At 40.9% G+C, this 10,000-nt stretch overlaps 1 protein-coding gene across 1 annotated transcript in view; it reads left to right on the top strand.

The window, feature by feature from the left end:
* LOC139919220 (uncharacterized) overlaps nt 1-10,000 on the top strand; it is a 20,129-nt gene that overhangs the window by 963 nt on the left and 9,166 nt on the right. The gene's annotated exons all lie outside the window — the stretch shown is intronic.

Below are 10,000 nucleotides of genomic sequence, written 5' to 3'. Positions count from 1 at the left end.
GATATTAAAAGGTTCTTAATTCTTAGTTATTGGATGCTGGGAAAATGCGGTAAATGTAGAAAATAACCAAATCCCTCCATAGTAGATATTGTGCAATTGCAAATGAGGCTATACAAGGGCAGATAAAAACACAATGCAAAGGAGAGCAGAAATGGCTCTTTAAAGAACCTTGGTCTGAAAGGTTCTTTGGGGAACCAGAAGTAGTTCTTGTATGGCATCACCCCGAAGAACCATTTTCGGTTCCAGTTCGCACCTTTATTTTTCTGTGTGTACAGAGCTGAAAACAGCTTGAGTGCAGTTTAGCACATGCTTTGTGTTTTATAAATGTCAGCTTACATTTCACCTTCATATTTTAGGGCATTTAGCTGATGTTCTTATCAAGAGCGACTTACAATGAGTGCAACAGTAGAATAAGGTTCATTTCCTAGATCACCATCATCACAAACTTATAGCCAATAGTAAGGAGTAGGGCTATATATATATCGGGCCGATATTCGCCTTTTATTAAATATCAGATATCAGAGTCATGCTGTCCTCCTCTGATCAGATGGATTGCCTTCAGGGGTCCAAGCTGCTGGACCCCTGATGTATTTGCTGGACTTCTTTCTTTCTCTCTTTCTTCCTTCCTTAATTTCTTTCTTTCTTTCTTCTTTTTCTCTGCTAAGAGTTTCTGCAGCTCAGAAACTGTAAGTCTCCGATCTACTGTCACTAAGTCATGAATAGCCAATGAATCAGGTAATACTGTCAGGATGATGTGAAAGGGATAATGCTGAAGTTTCATTAAAGAGTAAATCAAGACTAAATCACATAGCGCATAAAACTCTCTAAACTCCCTATGGGTTAAAACTGTAAAGCATGATGCACTTCTGGCCACGCCCCAATCAGTGATGTCACAGCAGTTGTGTTTGGCATCAGCTGTCAAAGGAAAAACACCTGATTTGAAATCACTGATTGGGGCATTGCCAGAATGCAGAGGTGTGACCAAGTCAACTTTGCTCAAGTCCCAAGTCAGTGCACAAGTCTCAACTTAAGTCCCAAGTCTAAATGTAGATTACCAAGTCAAGTCCAAGTCAAGTCCATGTCATTAATGTCAAGTCTCAAGTCTAAATGTAGAACAGCAAGTCAAGTCAGAACAAATCAAGAGTCCAGTATCAATTTAATATCTTAAAGAAAACTAAATATCTAGGACTTTTCAATGCAATATGGTTTTAATAGGATAAAAACTCGGTAAGAGCATCATGAGTTTGATTTCTATAATCAGTTTCAACTTCAATAAATTCAATCATTCCATACAAATTCAGAAAACAGAATTTAAATTCAGTCGTCCGCTGGAACAAATCTCATCACTTTCAATCTAAGTCATTTACACAAACACAAGATCTCAAGTCAAGACTTTAGAAACCTTTTCAAGTCATCAAAGTACAAGTCAGAGTCAAGTCCCAAGTCACCAGAACCCAAGTCAAGTCAAGTCTCAAGTCTTCTCTTCATGCATCAAGTCAAGTCTCAAGCAATTAAAGTTGTGACTCGAGTTTGACAGTCATGTGACTCGAGTCCTCACCTCTGGCGACATGCTTTAAAGTTTCAACCCACAGAGAGCAGCGCCGCAGCAGCTTTTCTGCCCCATGAGATTTAGTATTGATTTAGTCATTAATGGAGAGAACTACAAAGTCCTATGATTAGTGATTAGTGCTGTCAGTCACAGGCTGCAGTATCACAACACGTCTCCCTCCTCAACAGAGCTGTAGCAGCAGTTTGGCTCAGGAGGAAAAGCATCTGCTTTTTCACGTGGAAGTTTGTGGGTTCCAGTCCAGGCGTCAAGAACAAGGGTCACATTTTCCAGTAACTTGAACAATGTGCGATGAACGGCATGGTTGCAAGCAAGTTGTAGGCTAACACAAAATTTGCCAATAACTAATCAACTGTGTGTCCAATATTCATAAAACTTGTCTGTCTGTCTACCTCCTTAATGTTCTGTCTGTCTTTTGATCTGTCTTCTGTGCTTGGACTCCGCAATATTCATTTAATTGTTCAAGAATGTTTTTGTAAATTAATTCTTCATCTAAAGGCGGTAATGTATCCCAGAGTTTCCCAACCGTTGAGTAGGGGCAGTGTGTGGTGTGTGTGTGTGTATGGGGGGGGGGGGGGGGGGTAAGGGTAAGGGTTATTGGGGGGCGGGTACTAATTTCATTAGTCTGGGTTTCAGTGGATAGTTTAGTGTCCCATGACGGTCTAATTGATGTTCGAAGGGAAGCAAATAACATCAACTTCACCAGTTTATTCTGTCAGGTTAAATAAATATCAGCATGAACTCTCATCTCCATGCTGCTAAAACACACTGCTGGTGCAATTTCACAGCTTTAACTAATCAATTAGCAGACAGTAGGCTAACTGTTTGATTAGCAAACTCTACGAACTAGTAATCCCTTAACATACTCTTACATTTACATTAATTCACCCCTTAATTCATGCCCTTAAAATTAGTTAAGGCAGTTATTAATGGAGGAGACCCCATCAAAACCACTTTAAACTCCTCTTAATGTTTGACTGCTTACTTTCTAATTGAATGTAAAATTCAGGGAGACAGGAACTTTCCATTAATAACTCATTAATAACCTGTAAACCTGCACAAAAGGCATGAAACCCATGAATAAACCCCTTATAAAGCCATGATACTAACCTTACTTTATTAAAGCTGTTATTTTTAATGGATAATTAATGTTTAAACGTCATGAGAAATTCAGGACATTTCAGGGATAAAATTAAGGGGTTTGTTTTCGTAGTGAAAAATGTTCCAGATTTTCTTAATATATTTAATGTTATCTGATGCAATATGTTTAGATATTTAATAATGTATTTACTGCTTGGTCTAAAACTGGGCTACACATGGATGAATGAATGAATGAATGAATGAATGAATGAATGAATGAATGACTATCTCGTTCAGACTGAGGTCAGGAGGGAGTGATACAGTGAAGAAGAGATGAGGAGGAGGAAGGGAGGTAAATAAGGGAAGGAGCGAGTTAAGGAGAGGAGAGAAGGAGGGAAGGAGAGAGGGAGGGAAAGAAGGAGTGATGAAGGATCGATGAGAGGAGTCAAGGAAGGATGGAGGAAGGGAGGATGAAGAGATAAGATTTGTGTCTGTTTTGGTTTTCCCTTTGGAGATGAACTGATCCTGATGCAGTATGTCAAAATGAAATATCTTAATCCCTCTTTCTCTCTCTCTCTTTCTCTCTCTCTCTCTCTCTCTTTCTCTCTCTCTCTATCTATATTTCTCAATCTTTCACTGTCTTTCCTGACACTCCCATATCCACTCACACACATTTTTGTTGGCATGCAGAGGCTCGCAATGACTTGTCCACAATCACACACACACACACACACACACACACACACACACACACACACACACACACACACGCTCTGGCTCTGTTTCCTGGCATTTGCCTTGTTCTGTGTCTTGTTCTTACACTGCAAAAACTGACAGACTTATGCAGTTATTTTATCTTATCAAGCTTATTTTAGGATTTGGTTTTTTTTGTGAAATCATCTTACTGAACTGGCAGATAATTTTACCGGTTTCAACAAATTTGACTTTTTTTTCCAGGAGAATGGAACTTGTTTCAGGACATTTTCTTGGTAAAAGTGAAATCGTCTTGGAGAAAGTTTCTTGTTTCCCAGATTTTCTTCATTGTTTTATGATGATTTCTTGAAAGAAGTCACTTTGGCACGAATCAAGTGAAATTTATTGAAGCCAACAAGATTATCTGTCAGTGCAGTGAGAGAATTTGACTAAAAAAATATCATGAAATAAGGCTGATAGCTCTGGAAACAAGAGAGAAAATCAGCGGACAGCTTGTCATTTTTTGCAGTGTATTATCTGTTTTTAATCTGCTTTCGTGTCCCTTTCTTTTCTGTAGAGCACTTTGTTCATAAAACACAAAATACTTGACTGTCTCTTTGCCGCTCTGCTATTGGACAGCTGTCTGTTGCGAACACATAGGTAGTGAATCTGACTGTCAGTTGAGCTGCGGGGTTTCTGCGGTTCCTGGTTAAGTGTTTGGTGTTTTAAAGCTGCTTCCCTCCTCTGGGGATAATAAAGAGGGATTTGTCTTGTTTGTGTTCAACTTCTCTGTTTGTCGTGATGCTGCTTCTCCCTGGAAAAAGACCGTTCATCTCAGCTGGACTGCCTGGTCAAATCAGATCTGTGTGTGTGTGTGTGTGTGTGTGTGTGTGTTATCTGTCTGGGAGCCGCGGGCAGGTCGGGGCCGGCTGGGTGTTTTGGTTCGGTCCGCTTGGTGAACCAGAGAGAAGCTGAAGTTCAGTTTAACTACTTATGGTAATGTGAAGATGACTGATATGCCCTTCTGACTCATGGTTTCCATATAAAGGATTAGTGGAGTCTTTTGTTTTTAAATTCCAGGATTAAACCCCGTGAATGCGTTTCGTTGTTCTTGTCCCGGGTTGAACAGCGATAAGATCCCAGCAACCATTTTAATGTTTAGTAGATGTTGATATGTTGACCCAACGCTGGTAACCAGTGTGAATAAAGCTCCAGAATGAAAGTTTAGACCAGTTTAGACCTTTTTCATATCAAGGACCCTAATTTAGTCCACATTAGACCCCCATTTGATGAGATTTTGTCTCTCGGACCCAAATCTGAGAATATTCTTGGATATAATTTTGTCCAGAATTGCACAATTATCTGTATTGTAGAGAGATAACAGTGAAACTATGATCAAAACAGTCATTCTTCTACATTCTCTAATTGTGTTAACTTCTTGTTAATGAAATAATGCTGAAGTTTAACAATTCACCAATTTGCTGGGGACCCCATGGAACCCCCTCAAGGACCCCCGGTGGTCCCCGGACCCCACGTTGAGAACCACGTCTGTATCCGTAGCTGCTGCCTGCATCGTCTGGTGAAATCAGCACATAAATCTCTTCCTGATATCAGTTGAAAACAGTTTCCAAAGCGGTTTTAATATGAATTTTTTACCGTAATATCATATTGTGAAATGGGTTTACGTTGAACTTGGCCTCCTCCTCCTGCTGTGAGTTCATTCAGTGTGTGTGCAAACAGTTTCGTAACACCGAGGCAGGAGGAACATGTGGTCAGGCAGCCAGGTAGAAAAGCTGAGGCTCAGTATCAGTGCTGAGTGTTCACGTCTACCAGGTGGAACATGTACAAGCCGGTTTAAAGCTGTCCAGTGATTTTTATCTTGTTTCCAGACCTATCAAGCTTATTTCATGATATTTTCAGTCAAATTATCTCCCTGCACTGGCAGATAATCTTGCTGGTTTCAATAAATTTCACTTGATTCATGCCAATATGACTTCTTTCAAGAAATCATCATAAAACAATAATGAAAATCTAGAAACTTTCTCCAAGACAATTTCACTTTTACCAAGTAAATGTCCCGAAACAAGTTACATTCTCCTGAAAAAAAAAGTCAAATTTGATGAAACCGGTCAAATTATCTGCCCGTGCAGGAAGATGATTTCACTACAAATATCCTAAAATAAGCTTGGAGACAAGATGAAATAACACATTTTTTGCAGAGTGCAGCTGAGCCAGAGGCCAGCAGAGGAAAACGGCTCCGGTTTGTTTTTTACTTCATCAAGCGGTGATAATATGACTTGGTATTATCAGATTTCTTTTAATCTCATCCTCTGACATTTGAAAGAGATGGAAATGGAACGTCCTTTTTCCTGTTCTCCTGTTCTCCTGTTCTCCTGTTCTCCTGTTCTGTTGTTCTCTTGTTGTTCCCCGTGATGAACTCAGAGGACGAATCGGCCGGTCCGTCTGTCACACATGCAGTATCTCGGCTCCCACTGATCGGATGTTGAGGAAACTTTAGGGAGTGATGCACCTCGTTGCTCCATTCCAGCATTTTCAAAATGACACCGATTGGCCAACAGGGGGCGCTTCAACATTAGTTTACTTGTCTGTACGTCATGTGTCACAATATCTCAGATTTTCACCAAACTTTAGGGAATGATGCGTCTCGTTGCTCCGCTCCAGATTGGCGTAATTATTTGTTTACTTGTTACTGATTGGCCCAAAGGGGGACTGCATTGTTTGTGGGTGACAGCATTTTTGCCATTGCCTTGTTTATTTCTTATTATTCTCTTTATTTTCCCTCTCTATGTGTGTTTTGCAGAGACGTGACCAAGTCAGTATCAAGTCTTGAGGCACAAGTCAAGCTCAAGTCAAGTCTCAAGTCTAAATGTAGAACAGCAAGTCAAGTCAGAACAAATCAAGAGTCCAGTATCAATTTAATATCTTAAAGAAAACTAAATATCTAGGACTTTTCAATGCAATATGGTTTTAATAGGATAAAAACTTGGTAAGAGCATCATGAGTTTGATTTCTATAATCAGTTTCAACTTCAATAAATTCAATCATTCCATACAAATTCAGAAAACAGAATTTAAATTCAGTCGTCCGCTGGAACAAATCTCATCACTTTCAATCTAAGTCATTTACACAAACACAAGATCTCAAGTCGAGACTTTAGAAACCTTTTCAAGTCATCAAAGTACAAGTCAGAGTCAAGTCCCAAGTCACCAGAACCCAAGTCAAGTCGAGTCTCAAGTCTTCTCTTCATGCATCAAGTCAAGTCTCAAGCAATGAAAACTGTGACCCGAGTCTGACTCGAGTCCAAGTCATGTGACTCGAGTCCCCACCTCTGGCGTTTTGGTTTAGTAAATGGATGGAAGTGATCAATTACACTAATCTCTTCCTTCATTTTTGCGCCCTAGTAGGCTATTATTGCCAATACTCAAAATTCATATTAATTGGGTCTAAAAGTGCTAAAAGTCTCCTGCCAGGTGTCGACCTCATTTCCACACACAAAATTCTCAGGTTGGAGGATCAGAAACGTCACTTTTTTACGCACGCAGCTGCATTAACATCACTGAGAATACAAACTTAGGAAAATACGGGACGGGATAGTTCCTGGAAAAGGAGGTTGTGGTTGTATAAAGTCTGTCTGCGCTCTCGTTTCTCACGGTTTCCCAACAGCGATGCCGTCTGGTTAATTAGCAGGAGTATGAGTGCAGGAACGCAGCGGGGAAACCATCATGGAAGTCATCACTCTGAAACACAGGGAGGGTTGAGCAACAGAGGAGGGAGTCTGTCTCACTGAGAGAGAGAACACATTGTTTTGAGAGGAGGAGAGAGAGAGAGAGAGAGAGAGAGAGAGAGAGTGAAGGAGAAGGGGGAGAGAGAGAAATCAAGGGAGGTTGTGAATGAACAGAGTGCACAGAGGAATGTGTGTGTGTGTGTGTGTGCATGTGTGTGTGTATTTATGTTTGCCGTCATACTTGTATGTGCATGTACAGTCGTGTGTGTGTGTGTGTGTGTGTGTGTGTGTGTGTGTGTGTGTGTGTGTGTGTGTGTGTGGACCAGGGGAGCTCTCAGCCTGTCTCTGCCGGTATGGAAGCCCCACTGGGACATTTCCATATTCTTGTTTTTCTCTCTGCTTTCAGCTGGACTGGACTGAGAGAGAGAGAGAGAGAGAGAGAGAGAGAGAGAGAGAAAGAGAGGGAGAGAGGGGGGTGGGGGGGTGAAAGACAGATGTGGAAGGAAATAAAGGGGGGAAGGAGAGACAGAGACAAGAAGGAGAAAGGGAGGGAGGCTATGAAAGAGGGAGAAAGGGAGAAAGACGGGATGAGGGAGAGAGAGGAGAGATGGATGGAATGACAGAGGGTGAGGAAAGAAGTGAAAGAGAGAGAGAGGGGGGGGAGAGAGAGAGGGGTCAGCGTATGCTGAACTGGGAGGAAATGAGGCAGATTATTGTTTTTCTGGATGGGGAAAAGAAATCTATGTAGGATATAATGTTACAGCCATTTTAATCAGTGGAGGTAGAGAGGACTCTGCTGCTCTACACACAATAGAAACAGCATAGAAACCAGTCTAACCAGTTCAGCAACATGCCATCTGTGCCATAATAGAAACAGTAGCCTATAGAAACCAATCTAGCTAGTTCAGTGTTATGAGTGACAATGTCCAACCAACTACACCCAAAATGCAAGGGATTATGGGTAGAAGGAGACAGATGCGGTTCTTCATGCTCGGAAAGCCTAGCAGAACAAAATGAAGTCTGGACTGATGCTCATATTCAGCTATTTCTTCATGTGTTCTTAACTGGTATGAACACCACAGAAGAAGAGACAGACAAGTCCATCATGCTGAGATAAAGTTATCACACAGGTTACTGGCAGGTTACGAAAACTCCGTCCAATGAGCAAGCTGCTAGTGAGTCATGTGACTTTTGGATATAAGCCCTGATGACTTGTAATTAGACAGTGTGAACCTAAATGAACCAAATACTAAAATGCAACAAAGTCAAATTTTCCACTCTGGTTCAGACCAAAGAAAACAAACTGTAGGTGTGATCAGACTCTGAAAAAGTGCCAGAAAATCTGAACTGCAGAACTATAAATCCCCTCAGCATGCAGGAGAGGCACTTTACTACCTCTGTATTCTGTATTTTATTAAAGTCAAAAGTTAATTTTCCTCTGTGAAAAGAGAGAGGATTTATGCAGCTACAGAGCTTTTACAGTTTGATCAGCAACCTGCTACCAGCCAGCTGTGTCTCCATCATGGAGGAACGCTGGAGAATTGTGTGTTAGTTAATATAAAAGTGTAAATCTGTATCAAGCAGCTAGAAGCAGAGAGCAGCTGAGTCAGCTTGTTGTGGTGTGGCTGTAGATCCATTCAGTAACGTTCTCAGTAAAAGTGAATAGTGTGATAAGGTGGATTTGGTTACTGTGACACAGTAAACTGTCTTGTCTTTAGCCCTAGTCTCTACTCCAAAACACTCTGAGTTGTAGCTTGAGAAGAGTCAGCTCAGTTAACCTGAACAAACTGTTAGCTAGCTAACTAGCCGGCAAACACACTGATGTTAATGTGAACATGCTAACGCTAGCTGCTACTAGATACGTTAGCTAGTGTGCTAATCAGATGTGTTAACAACAAGACAGTGATGGTTAGCTGACCAGATACTATGGTTAGCTAGCTAACAAGCTGGCATTATCTAAACACTAAATCAATCAGATGGATCAGTGATGAAATGATCAGTTCAGTCAGAAACAGACAGAAATTAAATAAAATAAAATAAAATAAAATAAAATTATTCTGTTCAATTCTGTTGAGATGTTTAGAAACACAATCAGCTGTTCACAGAGATGAAGACCTCCAATATGGCTGCCAGAGGGGGTGGGGGGTCGGGGGTCACCTAAAGCCCTCTGTTGCTCTAGCCGGTAACACAGACCAGATGTTGAGAGAGCCTGAAGAGAACTGAGAGAGAGAGAGAGAGAGAGAGAGAGAGAGAGAGAGAGAGAGAGAGGAATGTGAAGGAGACACCAGACTATTGTTTGTGCAGAGTCATGCGTGGCTGGACAAATAAACACACACACACACACACACACACACACACACACACACACACACTTTAGAATATTAAAATCTGAGTCAGGCTTCTTGCTGTTCATCCTGTATCTTAGCAACTGTGATTCAAACCACGAGGCAGAGCTCAGGCTTTATACAAGAGGGACGGAAATGACTGCAGGCTGTGAGACAGAGGAAGCATCTTTTTTACATTCAACAAATCATTTTGGGGCAAAATGTACTCGGTTAAAACTGGACTCATCATTTACTGGGTTAAGTATTCACCAAATACTTAAAAAATGTCTCACAAATTACTTAAAAATGGCTGTTACTGTCAGTTGTGTTACGTTTGATACCGTCCCATTTGCTCTATTTTTATTTATTTCCTATTTTTTCTTTGCTGTATCCTACTCTCTGCATTTCCACAAAAACATTATCATACTTTCATGGCCGCCATCTTAGGAATGCTAAGTAAGATTACCATAGCACACATGGACTAGTTTTTTTCTATGCATCCTAATTCTGTGGTAGAACCTTTACTAGATCAGTTTCCCACATCAGCATCGAACCTTCGAGCTGAGAATGACCTCTGACCCTAAGCTAACC

The sequence above is a fragment of the Centroberyx gerrardi genome, chromosome 14 (genome assembly GCF_048128805.1).
Source record: "Centroberyx gerrardi isolate f3 chromosome 14, fCenGer3.hap1.cur.20231027, whole genome shotgun sequence".
NCBI classification, from domain to species: Eukaryota; Metazoa; Chordata; class Actinopteri; order Beryciformes; family Berycidae; genus Centroberyx; species Centroberyx gerrardi.
The sequence above is the reverse complement of the archived record's forward strand: the minus strand, read 5'-3'. Positions and strand labels throughout refer to the sequence as shown.